Source organism: Schistocerca americana, chromosome 5, assembly GCF_021461395.2.
Source record: "Schistocerca americana isolate TAMUIC-IGC-003095 chromosome 5, iqSchAmer2.1, whole genome shotgun sequence".
In the NCBI taxonomy this organism is placed as follows: Eukaryota; Metazoa; Arthropoda; class Insecta; order Orthoptera; family Acrididae; genus Schistocerca; species Schistocerca americana.
Window position 1 is genome coordinate 139,765,732 of NC_060123.1, and position 14,865 is coordinate 139,780,596.

The 14,865-nt window shown below is 44.7% G+C and overlaps 1 pseudogene; it reads left to right on the forward strand.

Annotated features, from left to right (window-relative positions):
- Nucleotides 1-5,455: 5,455 nt before the first annotated feature.
- Nucleotides 5,456-5,573, forward strand: LOC124617065 (annotated as a pseudogene).
- Nucleotides 5,574-14,865: the final 9,292 nt, after the last annotated feature.

Consider the following 14,865-nt stretch of genomic DNA (forward strand, 5'->3'; position numbering starts at 1 on the left):
ACAACTGCCACAACTTAAATTATCTCCAACTCCGACGAAAGAATGCGAATTATAATGTCATCGCTTTCACGTCGCAGTATAAATATCTTACTTTGCATCCACTGCATGTAACATCGGTTTAAACGTTGAGATCGTAAGTAGCGAGATGGAAGTAAAACACGAATTCCCTTGGCATCTCTCCGTATAAGAAGCCAATTACAGAAGCCGCTACTCAAGGCTCCCTTCCTCCGCTACATGTTCGTTCTTATCTCTCAGATCTTTCGTGATGTACAAAAGTAATCCGCTACTCGTGCTCATCTCAACACCCTTTTCTATTTTCTTTAGTGTCATGATATCCACAACGTTAGTATACTTTTCTCCCACATTCCACATTTTGGAAAAAGAGACGCGGGTCTCCTCGCAACCAGAAATATTGAAAAGTGTTGGAAAGATATCCTTAAACAAGAACATGACCAAATACTTGTCTGAAGGACGTATTGCGGACAGAATCGAGTTCTTTGCTAGCCGTCGAAGCTGATTAACAAACTGAAAAGGACCGATACTCATTAGGCTACCCTTTATTTTGAAGGTGAGCGGTTCTGGAACATAAAACAATTATTTTTAACCTATGGTCAGTCCCAGGAGACAGACACCAAGAGAGACACCAGGACCGTGAAACTATCCGAGAACGGGCGCGCTTGAAGGTACGAGATCAGAGAATGTGGAACATAATCGCACATACTAGGGAGTTCTACGATAGGTTTTCACTGCGCTGACAAAAGTCATAGGACACTGCCCAGTATCGTGTCGGATCTCCTTATGTCCTGCATAGAGCAGAACGTCGACGTGGCTTGGACTTATCAAGTCGTAGCAGGTCTCTGCACACATATTGAGCCATGCTGCCTCTATAGGCGTCCATAATTGCGAAAGTGTTGCCGGTGCTAAATTTTGTGAGGGAAATGACCTCTGGACGATTTGCCATGAATGGTCCATGGGAGTCATGTCGGGCGATCTCTCGAACTGTCTAGAATGTTCTTCAAACCAATCGCGAGCAGCTAAGACCTGGTGATATGGCGCATTGGCGTCCATAAAAAATTCCATCGTTGTTCGCCTGCAAATGGTCTCCAAGTAGCCAAACACAAGCATTTCCAGCAACGATCGGTTCAGTTGGACAACAGGACCCAGTCAGTACCATGTAAAGACAGCCCACACCATCATGGAGCCACGATCAGCTTCCACAGTGCCTCGTCGACAACTTGGGTCCATGGCTTCGGGGGGTTTGCACCACACTCGAACTATACCATAAGCCTTTACCAACTGAAATCTGGATTCATCTGACCAGGCCACTGTTTCCCAGTCGTCTAGGGTCACTAACCCAGGAGAGGCGCGGCAGGCGTTGTCGTACTGTTAGCAGAGACATTCGCATCTTTCGTCTCCTGCCGTAGACCCACTAACGCCAAATTTCGCCGCACTATCCCAACGGATACGTTTATCGTACGTCCCACATTGATTTCTGCGCTTATTACACGCAGTGTTGATTGCCTGTTAGCACTGACAACTCTAGACAAACGCCAGTGCTCCGTGTCTTTAAATTAAGTTCGTTGGCCACTGTGCGACTGGTGAGAGGTAATCTGGTATTCTCCTCACGCTCTTGACCCTGTGGATCGTGGAATATTGAACTTCCTAACAATTTGCGAAATGAAATGTTCCATGTGTATAGCTCTAGCTACCATTCCCGTTCAAGGGCCGGCCGAAGTGGCCGTGCGGTTCTAGGCGCTGCAGTCTGGAACCGCGAGAGCGCTACGGTCGCAGGTTCGAATCCTGCCTCGGGCATGGATGTGTGTGATGTCCTTAGGTTAGTTAGGTTTAACTAGTTCTAAGTTCTAGGGGACTAATGACCTCAGCAGTTGAGTCCCATAGTGCTCAGAGCCATTTGAGCCAACCCGTTCAAGGTCTGTTAATTTCCGTCGTCTGGCCATACTCACGTCGGAAACTTTTCACATGAATAACCTGAGTACAAATGACAGCAGCACCGATGCACTGCCCCGTTGTACTGTGTATACGATACTATCGCCATCTGCATGTGTGCATATCGCTGTCCCATGACTTTAGTCACCGCATTATGTCTGTTGCTTGTTGTCACAATGCCACTGCTAACGGCATAGGAGAAATGTTATTCCGTAAGTTTAAAGAATACTAGAGTATATGGTTGACTCTGGGATAAATTTACGATGTAAACATGATAATCTGTAATGTAAATGGCTTAAGCAATTATTGTTGAATTATGTTGTGTTATGCACATGTATTAAAAATTGTGACACAACCACTACAACATTGTAGTCCCAAAAAACAGTTACAGAACTCAACTACACTCTCTGTTGAAAGGGTGCTTCTGTTTCCGTCATTCGAACTAAAACACTAATTACAATTTCGATATACTTTGAGAGTACAGTGCACAACACAGGCTTCCAGTTCGAAGTGGTTACGTAAAGTATGAATACTATGAAATACCGCAAGTCCGTGAAAAGCGTAAGTGCGTCGTACTGCAGTGAAAAATTCAGCCAGTCAAAAACCAAACATCATCAAGGTTGCAGCATAGATTATCAACAAGAGGGTAGCAGTACATATGTTGTAAGCTGTAGACTGAATACGACCTTTTCTTGTTTTCACTGTGCAGGCAGTTTTATCCTACCATGGAGACCAGGATATAACGGCAGGTTGCGCGATATGGGGAAAAGCCGCGCGGGATTAGCCGACCGGTCTGAAGCGCTGCAGTTATGGACTGTGCCGCTGGTCTCGGCGGAGGTTCGAGTCCTCCCTCGGGCATGATTGTTTGTGTTTGTCCTGAGGATAATTTAGGTTAAGTAGTGTGTAAGCTTAGGGACTGATGACCTTAGCAGTTAAGCCCCATAAGATTTCACACACATTTGAACATTTGATATGGGGAAGCACGTTGCGGCATGCTTGCTGCCTGCTGCACATACGTGGCGTCGCCGGTTTTGGGAGTCACTAAATAGTCTCCCTATCTGAGTCGCTAGCTACACCTCTCTCCTCATCTCGGCACACAAATAAGTGTCATACCTCACATTCCAATGCTAGAAACGTGTGTAAACGATTAGCGAAATTCTTGCATAGTGGAGACTAGGGCGGAGAGAAATTTATTAGTGATTACTTATGAAGAAAGTCATACTTACGGAGGAACAAATATTCACAGGCCGAGAAGACAATGAACTCTAAATAATAGTCACTATGTAAGCATCCTACTAGTCTATCTGCAGTTTACGAGGTCTACAAGTGATTCCAAAACTAAATATCTCCATTTCGCTAGATCTTTCGGGACACTATTCAGCCAGAAACATTTTTACACTAACAGGCACCATCAATCTATGTGTTTTACTGTTCTTCTCCGTCTCTGCTATTCTTAAAAATGTTACACACGTCCATCTAAATTTCACATCTAAGATATTTCTCATGGGTTTTGGAACAGATCACCATATGATACTGAGAAGAGTCATAATCCCCCTTAGATAAAAAGATGTAGGGAAGCATAAGGAAGAAGCCCTCATTACAGAAATGTCACGGCTAAAGGCAGGGCTTCGGCGGGACTGGAGTATACGAGGCCTATACCAGAGACGAGTTGAGCGGAAACTCAGATTGGATAAGGACGGAACTGCAACATCACTGTATCAGGATTTAAACCGAAGCTTACTGGGGACCACTGAGGATGCTCTTGGAAAAGAAGGAATAAGAGGGAGGGCTTCTGAGTGGATGACTCTGGTGTTAAGAAAAAGGACTGAAGAAAAGAAGACTGTTTATAAGTTATGAAAGCCAGGAAGATGGAGATCACTACAACACAGTTAAGAGATAAGTCAAAATTATAGTTACCCGAGGTAAACAGGTGTTGTGCAGAAGAAATGTGCCGATATAGAGCATTTAGCTGGGTGCAACACGGCATCAGAAGCTTGGCGATTTATACCCAAGTGGGGTCTCATAGTAAAATTAAAAGAGGAACTAGAATGAGTGCCATTTCTGGATGGAAGGCACGTTTTAAAGACCTTCTTACTGAGGATAGGAAAGGGTTTCGAGAATACCCGAATAAAGTGGAGATTTATTCTGTGGAGGAGGTGGCCCATAATGAAGTTTATCAGGCCATTTAGTTATCAAAGAATGGACAGACAGGCGGTTCCGGAGCTGCAGTAACAGAATTACCGAAGTACGGAAGACCTAAAGCAGTAGCAGCACCAGTAACTGTTTTTAATATGGCGGATCGAGAAGATGAAGCACTTCAAGAATGGAAGACCTATGTCATACGTTACTACCATATATAAGAGAGGGAGCGGGAGAGGTCCGACTAATTACGAAGAAATAACCACAGTGGCTTCGGACAGTAGGTTGTTCACTAATATAGCAAAAAACACTTTGGAAAAGGTTGGGCATGACGTTGTATTGCAGGAACAGTCGGGTTTTACTGATGGGAATCTGTGTCGGTGACATCTTTTGTGTACTCCAGATGTGTCAGAAAATAAGAAAAAAATTGAGATCTCCATTTGGTGTTTGTTGATTTAGAAATGGGCCTTTGATTTTGTGCGAAGAAGGTTACTATGGACGGCGCTGGTGAAGGGTGGAGTGGATGGTACAGTAATAGATTTGGTGAAAAGGATGTACCATCAACGCGAGACAGGTGTCAAAGTTGGCTGTAAGATATCGGAAAGTTCTTAAATAACTAAAGGATTAAGACAAGGCTGCCCTATGTCACCAACCTTATTTAAGTTGTATTTAGAAGTTGTTCTTGGTTAGTGAAATAGACAGTGCAGAAGTTTGGATGTGATAGTACAGCAGCAAAATTTACATTCATTACTGTTTCCCATCGATGAAGTTTTACTCCTCTGGATGAGGATGATTCATTTCATCAAAGGAGAAAGTTAATGGTGTTTAACAGTCAATATGGATGAAACAGAATATCTTGTTGTTCGAAGTAGGCAAGGTGAGGGTTTGGAATTTGAGTTTAGCCGCGTAAGAAATGTGAAAATCTTCAGGTATTCGTTTTCACTAATCGATAAGACTGGACAGTGTGACTAGAACATATCCCACAGGATAAGTTAAGTGATGGTGGATGTTAGACCACTAAATGATATCTTTTGGAGTCGGTACACATCCAGGCGAAGAAAGAAAGCAGTGTTACGTACTGTGATGGAAAGCATTCTGACACCGCTCACAGTGTTTCACTTAACGAGAGACGAAGGGGGAAAACTGAGGCTGTCGATATGGACGGCTCACGGCGGAGCGTAAGAGCGACCCGCTTGGAGCGAATGAGGAATGAATATGTAAGGATGGAGATGGATGCGGTAGAACCAGTCACACACAGGATTGACTTTCGTTCTGTGATTGTAGTAATCTTAAAATTGTAGACAAGTGGCATACACCACAAAAAATGTGAAGTGAGGTTTAGCAATATAACTGATTCTCGTACTACGTTGACAACGGCCTTGCCGCAGTGGATACACCGGTTCACGTGAGATCACCGAAGTTAAGCGCTGTAGGGCGTGGTTGGCACTTGGATGGGTGACCATAAGGGCCGCCATGCGCTGTTGCCATTTTTCGAGGTGCACTCAGCCTCGTGATGCCAAATGAGGAGCTCCTCGACCGAATAATAGCGACTTCGGTCATGAATACCATCATAACGGCCGGGAGAGCGGTGTGCTGACCCCACGCCCCTCCTATTCGCATCCTCCACTGAGAATGACACGTCGGTGGGATGGTCCTGGTCGGCCACCCGTGGCCTGAAGACGGAGTGAGTGCGTACTACATTACGCAGCTTCCTAATACAGGTGTATTCTCTTGTTACGTACATTGTCCGGTTCTGCCAATCACCGACTTTAATGTCGGACCTAGTTACAGAATAAAAAAAATATATTTAGCAACTTGTGATGGTTGTATTTCAAAATGTCGTTCACAGATCTGTGAGTTGTACGATCCGCTGTCGTTATCAATGTAATACGCTGTAATTGTGGAGGACAGTTTCATAAACAAACGCAATCGGGTGACGTCTTCGACAAACATCGATTTTTTGCGGGTGAACAAACAGTCATTTTCAAGACAGAAATGACACTGGAGAGCGCTTTGCAAGAAAAGTTAAACCCTGAGTAGGCAGACCCTTGCAGACAAAGTATCATAATACAGCGAATACAGGAAGACAAAACACGTAGAATAAACAGCTGGCGCCATCACACAACCAAAGACGATCAACGTCGGAAGCTATTGATAGTGGATATTAATTACCAATAGGTAAACAAGTGGCATTAAATCTATTGTTTGACTAGGAAGAGAGCAGCTTTACGAGCAGAATTTAAGCAAAAACCACAGTGTGTACATCTAAGGTGACTTTCTAATTTAATCTCAACTTCTTCCCTAATAACATTATCCCAGTAGCTGGAAGATCATGGTTTGCGTTAGGGGTTGTCTACCGTATGCGTTGCAGTTGTGGCAAGTCATACATTAGTCAGATCATCAGGATGTTGGAGGAACGGTGAATGTAGCGTGAGCGTCACTCAGTACCTCCTATTTGCTGCTGGTGAACCTTTCATGTGGTAGTATGGCTGTGGTCCATGAAATTTTTTTTGTTTCTAACGTTTCGTCCAGAATTGTGGGGGAGATCTTCAGATGTGCTCCTGGTACCTACTGATGAGTTGGACGTCGTAGAGCGACATAAATAAGGTGAAAAAGTGAAAAAAAAAAGCTTGGCTGTCGGAGTGTCGTGTGTCAGAGGTAAAACTTAGCTGTCGATTCTATAAAGCCACTGTCAATACATCACAAAGTTACAGGAATTTTAATTTTATGTTAAAATTGTCCCCATGTGTACATATTTCGATGCCTTCTCTATACGTTCGTGGAGAATAGTTCGTCTGTAGACAAAATTTTAGTTTCTGAAAACTTTAGTGGTTTCCCAATTGAAGAGCATAGTCTACTACAGTTGATTTTTCTACTTCTTCTAGTCGGCAGAGGCTTTTGTGTTCCTTCAGACTAGTATTCACCGGTCTCTTTGTCCAATGTAGACCATGCTACACGTACATGGAATTTTATAAACTCCACAGAGAAGGGCGTTTATCCTTTACAGTTTTGTGGGCTGACATATTTTCCCTGTTGGTACAGAAAGCGTTCTGATGTTATGTATTTGTAAAGTCTTACTGATCTTATTATTGTCTAAAACGTAAAGGAATCATATTTCATTCGTAAGTGGACTTGTTCAAATGATATTCTCTTTTATATACGTTAATTTTGTTTGCAATGTTTGTTTATACTATAGTGGCTTTATTTTAGTCATTTGACTTTAGATTTCCTATCAGCACAGCTCGAAAAACTCTCTGAATGAACGCTGTGAAAAAAAAAATTGAAACTGATCAAACGTAGCAAAATATCTTCTCAAAATTTACAGGAGGAGGACCTAGAACGAACATCAGTTTCGTTAGTTTGTATTAAGGAAAATGCTGGATTACGAAAGCAGTCGTTTCACATGATATTCTCCTCTTCGTTGTTATTCTAAACGCTTATCAAAGAGAAAGTTAATTTAACGAGGCCAAATGTGTCGTATTATTGAATCAAATATGCATATAAGAGCAGAAAAATGTCTGAAAATGCGTTCCTAACACTGTCTTACTCGCGAAAGCACTGTAACAATTACTGACCGTCTTCCTCACAGGGGCTGTCTCAGTGCACCACATTCAAAGGCTATGTCCTGAATTCAACACTGCCAACCTCTCATTCCATTAATTTCAATCTGTGATGTCAATTCACTACATTTGTGCCCCTGCACGTCTACGAGGGTTGCCCGAAAAGTAAAGCACCGCACCTTTTTTTTTTTCTTTTTTCAGCCGAAAACAATGCTACGAATGCGAAACGTAACGTTTGTATTGTTTGAAATTTCCTGGAGTGAGCGCGCCAAGTTTCCGTCACTTCCGACGGATAGCGTAGCTGCAGGACAGTTTGAAAATGGCGTCTGTAAACTATGTACGTCACAAGCAATGTGCTGTCATTGGATTTCTCACTGCAAAGAAAGAAACTGTGAGGAATATTCACAAAAGGTTGTGCAAAGTCTATGGAGCACCTACTGTCGACTGAAGTACAGTTAGTCGCTGGGCATGGAGGGTGCGGTCATCAGAAGACTGTTCGATGGAGCTCCACGGTTTACAGCTGTCGGGGAGACCATCCACGGCTGTCACACCTGACATGTTGCAGCGACCTGATGTTATCATTTTCGCGAGGACAGACGCATTACGACTCGCCAGATGGCACTTTATCTGTCAATCAGCAAAGGAAGTGTGGATGCAATTATCTGCACTCTTGGATATTTAAAAGTGTGTGCAAGATGGCTCCCCAGTGTATAACGGTGGATCACAAATCACACAGAAAAAGCTTTTTCTCGATTTTTTTACAACGTTTTGAAGCTGAGAGGGAGGCCTTCTTGTCCCGGATTGTGAAGGTGATGAAACCTGGGTCCACCATTTTGAGCCCGAAACAAAATGGCAGTAGATGAAATGACGCCATTCCCACTCCTCACAAAAGAAAAAATTCAAAGCAACTGCTTCCGCCCGTAAGGTCATGATCACCGTGTACTGAGACTCTGAAGGTGTGATTCTCGTTGATGTGATGCCAAGAGGCGGTGCCATTAATTCAAAAGCATATGTCATCACATTAACAAAACTGAAGACGCACTTCCGGCGACTTCGGCGCCACAGCAACGCAGTAAATGTTTTGCTGCAACACGATAACGCTCGGCCCCACACAAGTCTGAGGACTGCTGAACACATCGCAAAACAGGGTAGGACAGTGTTATCCCATCCACCGTACAGCCCTGACCTAGCCCCTTCGCACTTCCACCTGTTTGGGCCTTTAAAGGATGCCATTCGTGGAAGACATTTTGAGGACTATGAGGAGGTGACTTACACACTGGGGCACTAGCTCCGCCACCAGGACAAGGATTGGTACCGACAAGGCACACACGCTCTTGTTTCACGCTGCAGGAAGGTCATACAACGGGATGGAGATTATGTGTAAAAATAGGGCGTGTAGATAAAACACCATTCTTTCGTGTGTGTAATTCTCGTTATGTTCGATAAAGAATTATTGAAGAAACAAAATGCGGTGCATTACTTTCTGGGCAAACCTCGTGTACTGGGTGATCAAAAAGTCACTATGAATTTGAAAACTGAATAAATCACGGAATAATGTAGATAGAGAGGTAACAATTGACACACATGCTTGGAATGACATGGGGTTTTATTAGAACAAAAAAAAAAAAAAATACAAAAGTTAAAAAAATGTCCGACAGAAGGCGCTTCATCTGATCAGAATAGCAATAACTAGCATAACAAAGTAAGACAAAGCAAAGATGATGTTCTTTACCGGAAATGCTCGATATGTCCACCATCATTCCTCAACAATAGCTGTAGTCGAGGAATAATGTTGTGAACACCACTGTAAAGCATGTCCGGAGTTATGGTCAGGCATTGGCGTCGGATGTTGTCTTTCAGCATCCCTAGAGATGTCGGTCGATCACGATACACTTGCGACTTCAGGTAACCCCAAAGCCAATAATCGCACGGACTGGGATCTCGGGATCTGGGAGGCCAAGCACGACGAAAGTGGCGGCTGAGCACACGATCATCACCAAACGACGCGGGCAAGAGATCTTTCACGCGTCTAGCAATATGGAGTGGAGCGCCATCATGCATAAACATCGTACGTTCCAGCAGGTGTTTATCAGCCAGGCTGGGGATGATGCGATTCTGTAACATATCGGCGTACTTCTCACCCGTCACGGTAGCAGTTACAAAACCAGAATCACGCATTTCCTCGAAGAAAAACGGTCCGATAACGGTAGATGCGGTAAATCTAACCCATACCGTAACTTTCTCGTCGTGCAATGGAGTTTCCACGACAGTTCTAGGATTTTCGGTAGCCCAAATTCTGCAGTTGTGGGCGTCGACAGACCCTCGGAGCGTGAAATGAGCTTCGTCGGTCCACAACACGTTACTCAACCAATCGTCATCTTCCGCCATCTTTTGAAACGCCCACACCGCAAATGCCCTCCGCTTCACTAAATCGCCAGGTAACAGTTCATGATGCCGATAGATTTTGTACGGATAGCATCGGAGGGTACGCCTAAGTGCCAACCAAACAGTAGTGTATGGAATACCGGTGCGATGTGCGACTGCACGAGCGCTGACTTCTCTGTGCATAGACGAACCCGCTACAGTCTCCATTTGTTCCTGAACTGTCTCAGCAGCACTACGCCTTGTGCTCGGTCGGCCACTACGGGGTCTATCGTCTAAACAACCCGTGGCTTCGAACTTCGAAATCATTCTCGCCACAGCTGCATTTGTCAACGGACCTTTACCAGTTCGAATCCCCTTCCTATGGCGATGGGATCGTAATGCTAAACTAGCACATTCCCCATTCTGATAATACAGCTTCACTAAAAGCGCCTCTTCAGGTAACGTCAACATGCTGCGACTGCTGGCGCATCTGATTCTCTCTCTCGTTACAGCTCCTTTTATACACGATTGTCATGCGCAGTCACTGACATTTTGCTGTCCAGCACCATCTGTCGAATATTTTGTGAACTTTATTTATTTTTTGGTTCTAATAAAACCGCATGTCATTCCAAGCATGTGTGTCAATTTTTACCTCTCTATCTACATTATTCCATGGTTTATTAAGTTTTCAAATTTATACTGACTTTTTGTTCACCCGGTATATCAGCATCAGTTCACATCTACGTTTCTGTCTTTAATATAATCAACCTGTTGGTGATTTTGAACGCTTCTATCATTTCAGTAGCAGTGAAACCACATATTTCCAGTCCTTTGTCTCATTTCTTGGGGGGATATTAACTGTTTGGTTACCAATTTATAACAAGCGCCAATCGCGGATAATTTGCTTTGGTCAATCCATTGCATACATTTCAAAGTATTGTTTGTTGGGTGTGGTGTATATCATGAGGGGAACTCTGATACACATTTTTAAACAGTCAGTTAGTGAAATGCTCCCTCACCTGGTGCCTTAGAATCTGCATATCTAGAACAAACTAAAACTAAATATGTGCCACCCAGTACTTTACAATAAGTAAAAACAAATTGCACATAAATTTTGAATTTAAGGCAACTGTTGTGTCCACACAACGGAAATTAGGAACAAGAAGCAATCGTAAACGGTACTTCGATAATTTTTTACGGCGTGTGACATGGTGGCGCCGGTTTCAATACACCGTACAGCGTAAATGTGTTACGCCATCAACCCTGGTTATACCTCCATGACAGAATCGACAGATACGTGTTAATCTTTGACAGGCGATATTTCTGTAGTTAAATTTCTGTCGATCACGTGCATACATCTATCACGTCTCCTTCTCAATGCATTTATGTCGCTCTCCGACGCCTGACACGTCAGTCGGCAAGACTCATCGGTACAACGAGTACTGAAGATGTCCATCACAGCTACGGGCGAAACTTCAGAAACAATTAAGTTGAATGGATCACGACCACATAACGCGGAATATTTATCGGCAACGAAGACAACGGTCGTGAAAACCTTCATTGTAAAATCTGTTCTTGCAGAACTTCGCCTCGGTAGCGGCCACCCTAAGGATTATAACAACACGGAGATTCTGGCGTTGTGTTTTTACGCGTTTCGTGCTCGAAAAGTTTTCGTCTCTGAGACAGACAATAGGTTGCTCGAGAATACTAGTTTGCCGGCTGGCGGTGTGGATGGCGGCGTCTTCCGCGGCCTGCGAGTGGAGCACTTAAGTGCGGTAATTGGCGGCGCGGCGAGGCACGAAGGGGCTCGCCGCCTCACGACTCGGCCCCGTTCCGCGCCATAGACTTTTATCGTCTGCCGTCTCCCTCTGGCCGGGAGGACGGGAGGGTGGCGCGAGGTCGCCGTCACAGCGCGGGCGGGCGCAGCCACAGGTGTCGGCCCATAAATTGCCGGCGAGTTAGGGGGCCCCAACCCTCCCCGTGTAATTGCCGCGAGTGCTTAAGTGAAAAGCGGCGCGCTCCCCAGGGCTCTTTTTTGGGGCCCGTGCATCTGGCCCGGGTAATGGCGCGGCGGCGCGTGTGCTGCGAGGCGACACCGCCGGGAACAGACCGCAGCGACGAGGGCAAAACCGGCCCTAATTGTGTTTGGACAGCCGACCGCAAAGAGGCGAATCTGGCTGCCGCCTGGTGGGCATTTCTCCCGGCTAACTGCTCCCATCTGCTGGCTCCGGGCTGCGAGCATTAATGTCTGCGGCAAAAGAAACACCATCCACCCTCGAAATTATTTCCTCTCCAGAAGTTCAGAGGTTTGTTTTCTGTAGTTGGACACGTTCTCTTAATTCCTCCATTTCGGAGCCATTAGCGCTGCGGAACATTCTCAAATCTCATCCCGTTCCTAGAAGACATGTCCGGGTATTCTGGCTTCCGCACATATCATCAACCTACTGGTGCTGCCTTCTGTCCGTACGTGAGCGCTACATCTCCAAATCGAGAAAGCAATTAGTAGTGCCATGCGATGGTGTGTTGTGCAAACTATCCCAATTAGAGTGTGCACATCATAACTTTTATGTTCTTTCTTCTTTTTAAAGAGGAAACTGTCTAAATTTCGTTTAATACACATCTATGGTCGATTTTCTTTGTCATCAGACTACCGGTTTCGGTCTGCAATGACCATCTTCAGATCTGTTTCTTCCTCGTCCTTCCCTAATCCGAGCTTGTGCTTCGTCTGTTATGACCACGTTGTCGACGGGACGTTGAACACTACTCTCTTCCTCCTTCGCCGCCGGTATTTACTGCCTTCTGGGACTCGTGGGCGAACAGAGCGAGCTGGGTTCACGCGATCATCCTTTTACGGAATCCATGTTGGTTTGTGTAGACGAGATTTTCGCTGTCCTGGAAGGCCATAATATGGGAGGATAAGACATATTCTAAAAGGTTACGACAGACTGACGTCAGCGATGTATCCCTACAGTTGTGTGCGTCTGCTCTGCCCAACTTTGGAAAGCTGAGAACATTTCCTATCAATAGTAACGCTTCCTTCTTTCAGCAACCTTCCGTTGACTGATAAAGTGACTGATGATGAAGGCACAGTTACTTAAAAAATCTCCAGTATATAAATAAGAAAATAAAAATAAACAGAGCTCTGTAAATACATTGGTCAAAATATATGTTGCATATAGCTTTATTGTAAATACTAGATATAACAGGATACAAAACTGATTATTTTCAGTCAGATACGGTCATATGAAAACAAAAAAGGAAAAACGAGAACTTACACAAGATTCTAGTACAGTGTAGTTTCTTCTGACTGTGATCTTGCAGAACACATTGGCTGGAAACCAACTGGCCCTCCTTGTAACTGGAGACAAATTTCAGTACAGATAGGCACACTCGTTATGAGTGTTCAGATAACACTGTGGGATATTGTCCCATTCCTCCCCAGCAGCCTCTATGATGCACTGTAAGATCTCCGGTGGGACATGACTATTGCCAACCGCTGATTTTAGGATAAACCTGCATTATCAATGGAGCTGAGATCTGGAGAATATGGAGACCACGCCATCCAACTGATTCTGTGCTCCACTAGGAAGATGTTTAGAGGATTGTGACGATGGGGACTTGCAGTGTCGTCTATCAACATGATCCCGCTCCAATATATACACCAACCGGAGCCACAGTGCGTGCAAGTATGCTTCACACCAAACACCCTCCTATGTATTAGCGTAAGACGTTTCCTGCGGCCATACACGATTGCAGTGCAAAACATGACAGAGCCACCTTGATAAGTTTGGCGGTCTACGATGCAGTTAGTGTACAAACGCTGCTCTCGTTGCCATCACACACGAGTATCGAATTTGACAGGGTGGAAACTGAGACGGCTCTCATTCTAAAAGAGCGTTGTGTCGCACTGTTGTCTATTGCACTAAGGGTGGTTTCGAGACCATTCCGGCATTTGCCTCAAGCGATTTAGGGAAATCATGGAAAACCTAAATCTAGATGGCCGGACACGGGTCTGAACCGTCGTCCGCCGGAATGTGAGTCCAGTGTTCTAACCACTGCGGTACCTCGCTTCGTAGGAGATATCGACTCTCAAACTGGTATCATGGTCCTTAACTCCGGGAGGGCTTCCAACAACTCTGCACTGTCACCTAATGGTCAAAATAGGTGCGTACCGAATATCACATCAGCTGATGATTGGAAAGTACCTAGCAAACGGAACGCAGCACTTTGTTCTTAATATAGAGGGATTTCTTCAGACATAAAACTAAATTTGGGCGTACGGTACAGGAGTGTTACAGGGCAATTACTACCAACACCATTTATAAATTACTTAGTACATAGCATCTGAAACTCTGTAAGGATGTACACGGATGATGCTGTTGTATACAGAGAAATCGCAACTTCGAAAGCTGTAACAATGTGCTGGTAGGCATTCAGAGGATCGATAATTCAAAAATGGCTCTGAGTACTATGGGGCTTCACATCTGAGGTCATCAGTCCCCTAGAACTTAGAACTACTTAAACTTAACTAACCAAAGGACATCACACACATCCATGCCCGAGGCAGGATTCGAACCTGCGAGCGTAGCGGGCGCGCGGTTCCAGACCGTAGAGCCTAGAGCCGCTCGGCCACCCCGGTCGGTAGGAAATATCAGCTGAACACTTGCAGACCACTAGCGATTGTAGCCAATACGCTGCAACACTTTCGAGCGGCCTCAGCCCTGTTGACGATGAGGTAGCTGGGCGCTGTTTCTTGCTGCAATATTGGTATTTAGTCTTAATACCTTTCGAGAAACACAATTTACTCTTCCACTTATCATTTCCGCTCCTGTTCAGCTTTCCTACGACGACAGTT